The following is a 6,556-nucleotide window of genomic DNA, read 5'->3' on the forward strand; positions in this document are numbered from 1 at the left end:
CCTCGACGACTCAGCTGGGGACACAACAGCCTGTCAGTGGGTAAACTCGCAGGTGCGATTAAAATGCTCACAACTCAGTATTCTTTTAACTCCTGGCCGGCCTCCCACATTCTACATTTGGCAAACTTCAGGTGATCCAAAACTCTGCTGCCCCCCCCCACCCCCGTCTCCTAACTCGCACCCAGTCCCACTCACCCGTCACCCCCTGTGCTCACTGCCCCCATGTCCTAACTCACACCCAGTCCCACTCACCCATCACCCCCTGTGCTCACTGCCCCGTGTCCTAACTCGCACCAAGTCCCGTTCACCCATCACCCCCTGTGCTCGCTGCCCCGTGTCCTAACTCACACCCAGTCCCACTCACCCATCACCCCCTGTGCTCGCTGACTCGTGTCCTAACTCGCACCGAGTCCCACTCACCCATCACCCCCTGTGCTCGCTGCCCCGTGTCCTAACTCGCACCAAGTCCCATTCACCCATCAACCCCTGTGCTCACTGCCCCGTGTCCTAACTCGCACCCAGTCCCACTCACCCATCACCCCCTGTGCTCGCTGCCCCGTGTCCTAACTCACACCCAGTCCCACTCATCCATCACCCCCTGTGCTCACTGCCCCCGTGTCCTAACTCACACCCAGTCCCACTCACCCATCACCCCCTGTGCTCGCTGCCCCGTGTCCTAACTCACACCCAGTCCCACTCACCCATCACCCCCTGTGCTCGCTGCCCCGTGTCCTAACTCGCACCAAGTCCCGTTCACCCATCACCCTCTGTGCTCACTGCCCCGTGTCCTAAATCGCACCGAGTCCCGTTCACCCATCACCCCCTGTGCTCACTGCCCCCGTGTCCTAACTCACACCGAGTCCCGTTCACCCATCACCCCCTGTGCTCACTGCCCCCGTGTCCTAACTCACACCGAGTCCCGTTCACCCATCACCCCCTGTGCTCACTGCTCCGTGTCCTAACTCGCACCCAGTCCCACTCACCCATCACCCCCTGTGCTCACTGCCCCCGTGTCCTAACTCGCACCCAGTCCCACTCACCCATCACCCCCTGTGCTCACTGCCCCCGTGTCCTAACTCACACCCAGTCCCGCTCACTCATCACCCCCTGTGCTCACTGCCCCCGTGTCCTAACTCACACCGAGTCCCGTTCACCCATCACCCCCTGTGCTCACTGCCCCGTGTCCTAACTCACACCGAGTCCCGTTCACCCATCACCCCCTGTGCTCGCTGCCCCGTGTCCTAACTCGCACCAAGTCCCGTTCACCCATCACCCTCTGTGCTCACTGCCCCGTGTCCTAACTTACACCGAGTCCCGTTCACCCATCACCCCCTGTGCTCACTGCCCCGTGTCCTAACTCACACCGAGTCCCGTTCACCCATCACCCCCTGTGCTCACTGCCCCGTGTCCTAACTCACACCGAGTCCCGTTCACCCATCACCCCCGTACTGACGTTGATAGAGAACTGGTTGACAGACAGGAAGCAGAGAGTCTGGATAAGCGGATCCTTTTCAGAACGGCAGGCAGTGACTAGTGGAGTGCCGCAGGGCTCAGTGCTGGGACCCCAGCTCTTTATGTAAAGTCCTGTCCCCTCAGTACAGATTCACACGAGGCATGTAGTGAAGTCAAGGTCACTCTGGACCTGCACCTTTATTTCACAGCTCTGGAATGCTGCACTTGCCTGAGACCTGTCCTTACATACCTGTCTCTTGCAAGTGCACCCCTGGTGGTAAGGTATGCTGGTGGTTACAGGTCATATCTTATTACAGTCATGTATAGCATGTTAGGATACAGTTATATATAATAATGTAAGATACATGACATCACCCTCCCCCAAGGTCTTATTGTCTTTATAGGTTCAGTCTCTCAGGTGGTCTACGCTCTCGCGTGGAGCGTCTGAGTTGTGGTTCAGTTGTTTGCCTTGATGTCTGTTTTTCTTTGGGTGTGGTTCCTAGTATCTCGCCTGAGCTGTCTGTTTCGATTGGTGTGATTGTTGTTGACTCGCCTGGGCTGCCTGTTGGGATTGCCCTTTCCTCAGGTTGTTCCCTCTGTCTGTCCACCAGGTGTGGTGCGAGTTCCACATTGTAGTCTGCCTCTGGTTCCGCAGTGTTGTTGGTAAATCTGCTTTTGACTTGGTCTACATGCCTCCGGCAGGTTTTGCCATTGTCCATTTGTACTACCAGTAGCCTGTTTCCTTCCTTGCCCGTTACTGTCCCTGCAAGCCATTTGGGACCCCTGCCATAGTTTAGTACAAACACTTTGTCCCCTATCTCATTCCATCTCCCCCTCGAATTTCTGTCATGGTACTCAGTCAGCTTACAGCGCTTTGCCTCAACGATTTCGTGCATGTCTGGGAGGATTAATGAGAGCCTTGTTTTTAAAGTCCTTTTCATCAACAGTTGAGCGGGGGGGATCCCAGTCAGTGAGTGCGGACGAGATCTGTATGCCAGCAGCAGTCGCGACAGGCGACCCTGCAGCGTGGGACCTTGGATTTTAAGCATGCCTTGTTTAATGATCTCCGCCTGGCCGTTGGAGGCCGGCTTGAACGGTGCTGTCTTGACGTGATTTGTGTCGTGGTCAATTATAAAGTCTTGCAATTCTGCGCTGGTGAAGCACGGACCATTGTCACTGACCAATATGTCAGGGATTCCGTGCGTTGCAAACATAGTTGCGAGGCTCTCCACAGTGGTGGAGGTTGTGCTTGAGTTTAAAATGGTGCATTCGATCTACTTTGAAAATGCATCTACAACTACGAGGAACATTTTGCCCATGAATGGGCCCGCATAGTCTACGTGCACCCGCGACCACGGTTTGGTAGGCCAGGGCCAGGGGCTCAGTGGAGCCTCCCTGGGGGCATTGCTGAGTTGGGCACAAATGGTGCACCTTCGGACGCAGAGCTCCAAGTCCGCGTCAATACCAGGCCACCAGACGTGGGATCTGGCTATGGCCTTCATGAGAATGATCCCCGGGTGCTCGCGGTGGAGCTCCCGGACAAATGCCTCTCTGCCTCACAGAGGCATGACTACTCGGCTGCCCCACATCAGGCAGTCTGCTTGTAGTGATAGCTCATGCATGCGCCTGTGAAAGGGTTTTAAGTCCTCGGGGCAGGCATCGCGAGCCTCTGCCCAGTCACCGGTTAGGACATATCTTTTTATTAAGGATAACGTGGGGTCGCTGGCCGTCCAGGATCTGATTTGGCGAGCCGTCATGGGCAAACCTGTGGACTCAAAGGCATTGATTGCCATGACTATCTCACAGTCCTGTTCGTCAGACCCTTCCGTGGTCGCCAGGGGTAGCCTGCTGAGCGCGTCGGCACAGTTGTCTGTGCCTGGCCTGTGCCTTATGGTATAGTCGTAGGATGCCAGGATGAGTGCCCACCGTTGAATTCGCGCCGAGGCGTTGGCGTTTATTGCCTTGCTCTCGGATAGGAGGGACGTGAGGGGCTTGTGGTCGGTTTCGAACGCGAACTTTGCCCCGAAAAGGTATTGGTGCATCTTTTTGACACCGTACACGCACGCGAGCGCCTCCTTCTCTACCATTCCGTACTCGCGCTCCGCCCGCGAAAGTGACCTGGAGGCATAAGCTATGGGTTGTAATTTGCCCGCACTAGTGACATGTTGCAAAACGCACCCAACCCCATACGCTGACGCATCGTATGTGAGAACTAGCTTTTTACCTGGGTCAAAGAAAGTCAAAACACTGTTGGAACACAGAAGGTTGCGTGCCTTATTGAAGGCACGTTCCTGGGCGTCCCCCCAAAACCAATCGCACCCCTTCCTGAGTAGCACGTGGAGAGGCTCCAGCAGTGTGCTTAAGTTCTGCATAAAGTTCCCAAAGTAATTGAGTAGCCCGAGAAAGGCGCGCAGTTCTGAGACATTCCGGGGCCTGGATGCCAGGCGAATTGTTTCTGTTTTGGACTCTGTTGGGCGGATTCCATCAGCGGCAATCCTTCTGCCCAAAAATTCAACCTCAGGCGCGAGAAACAGGCACTTGGATTTCTTGACTCGTAGGCCTACCCGATCCAACCGCTTTAGTACTTCCTCCAAATTACGGAGATGGGAGTGATAAGTATGTCGTCTTGAAATACAACCGTCCCCGGGATGGACTTGAGCAGACTCTCCATGTTGCGCTGGAATATGGCAGCTGCCGACCTGATGCTGAATGGGCATCGATTGTACATGAAAAGCCCTCGATGTGTGTTGATGGTGGTGAGTAGCTTGGATTCCTCGGTCAATTCTTGCGTCATATACGCAGATGTGAGGTCTAGTTTTGAGAAAAGTTTACCTCCAGCCAATGTGGCAAATAAGTCCTCCGCTCTGGGCAGCGGGTACTGGTCCTGTAGGGAGACTCTGTTTATGGTAGATTTGTAGTCCCCACAGATCCGTACGGATCCATCAGGCTTCATGACTGGGACGATGGGACTTGCCCAGTCTCTAAATTCCACAGGTGATATAATGCCTTCCCGCAGAAGCCTGTCTAGTTCGTGTTCAATCTTTTCCCTCATCACATCGGGTACAGCTCTGGCCTTGTGATGGACCGGTCTGGCATCCTGTGTGATGTAGATTTTGACTTTGGCCCCTTTGAAAGTGCCTACACCTGGCTGAAAGAGATGTTCAAATCACTTTATAACTGTTGAGCAGGACGTCCGTTCCTCTAATGACATGTCATGGACATCATCCCATTTCCAGTTTAGTTTTGCCAGCCAGCTTCTCCCCAGCAGTGCTGGGGGGTCTCCGGGGACAATCCACAGGGGAAGTCGGTTCACTGTCCCTTTGTGTGTGACAGAGAGCATGGCGCTGCCGAGGACTGGTACGATTTCTTTGGTATAGGTCCTTAGTTTGGTGTCGACCCTTGTGAGTTTTGGTCTGTCTCTTTTATGCGGCCACAGTTGTTCAAATTGTTGAGCACCCATGAGAGATTGACTCGCTCCCGTATCCAGCTCCATGTTGACAGATATCCCGTTGAGTAGGACCCTCATCATTATAGGAGGCGTCCTGTCGTAGGAGCAGCGGCCATTGATCGTGTTGACCCGCTGTACATTGGTGTCCCGGGTACTGTCCCCACCGTCTTCTGGTCCGTTTTCCGACCCATCCGATTCGTATACCAGCCGAGCTGCTGTTTTTTTGCACATGCGGGCAAAATGCCCTGTATATTCACAGTTCCTGCAAACAGCCTGCTGAAATCGACATTCCCTTGACGAGTGCCCACCCCCACACCTCCAGCATGGACTGCTTGCAAAGAATGAGCTGCGTCTGGCTGATCTCTCTAGAGCCTCTCTCAGTTTGTAGTTGATTCCTCGCATTGTGGGTTGATGAGGTGTGAACGGCCGTTCCTGTGGCCCTTGATGGCTTCTGCCTGCTGTCGAGAGCCTGTTCTCCCGGTTTTGTCTGTGTGTGGGGGTAGCAGCTTGTTTAATGCTGTGAACTTCTTGTTCCGATATTTCGTTAGTTGTCGTACCTGCATTGTAAATCAACCTCGTTTCTTCTTCCCCTACCAAGAATGTCTGTGCAACCAGTGCTGCTGCCTCTAAGGTCAGGTTCTTGGTTTCTATGAGCTTTCGGAATATGCCTGCGTGGCCTATTCCTTCAATGAAAAAGTCTCTCAGCATTTCTCTCCTCAGTTCATCGGAGAACTACATAAACTAGCCAACCTCCGAAGTTCCGCCACAAAGTCGGGTATGCTCTGGCCCACACAGCGTCTGTAGTTGTAGAACCTGTGTCTGGCCATGTGTAGGCTGCTCGCTGGCTTCAGGTGGTCTCTTACCAGTGTGCTCAATTCTTCAAGCGACTTGCTTGCTGGTTTCTCGGGTGCCAACAGATCCTTCATTAAAGCGTATGTTTTCGAGCCATAGCTGGTCAAGAGATGGGCTCTTCTCTTGTCTGCCTTATCGTCGCCTAACCAGTCTTTGGTTACAAAGCTTTGCTGGAGCCTTTCTATAAAGTCCTCCCAATTGTCTCCCGCATTGTACTTTTCATCTGATCCGTTGTTCGCCATTCTGTGGATTCTGTAATCCCGTAACTCGTCGCCACTGTAAAGTCCTGTCCCCTCAGTACAGATTCACACGAGGCATGTAGTGAAGTCAAGGTCACTCTGGACCTGCACCTTTATTTCACAGCTCTGGAATGCTGCACTACCTGTCCTTATATACCTGTCTCTTGCAAGTGCACCCCTGGTGGTAAGGTATGCTGGTGGTTACAGGTCATATAGAAACATAGAAACATAGAAAATAGGTGCAGGAGTAGGCCATTCGGCCCTTCTAGCCTGCACCGCCATTCAATGAGTTCATGGCTGAACATGCAACTTCAGTACCCCATTCCTGCTTTCTCGCCATACCCCTTGATTCCCCTAGTAGTAAGGACTTCATCTAACTCCTTTTTGAATATATTTAGTGAATTGGCCTCAACAACTTTCTGTGGTAGAGAATTCCACAGGTTCACCACTCTCTGGGTGAAGAAGTTTCTCCTCATCTCGGTCCTAAATGGCTTCCCCCTTATCCTTAGACTGTGTCCCCTGGTTCTGGACTTCCCCAACATTGGGAACATTCTTCCTGCATCTA

The sequence above is a fragment of the Pristiophorus japonicus genome, chromosome 27 (genome assembly GCF_044704955.1).
Source record: "Pristiophorus japonicus isolate sPriJap1 chromosome 27, sPriJap1.hap1, whole genome shotgun sequence".
Taxonomy (NCBI): Eukaryota; Metazoa; Chordata; class Chondrichthyes; family Pristiophoridae; genus Pristiophorus; species Pristiophorus japonicus.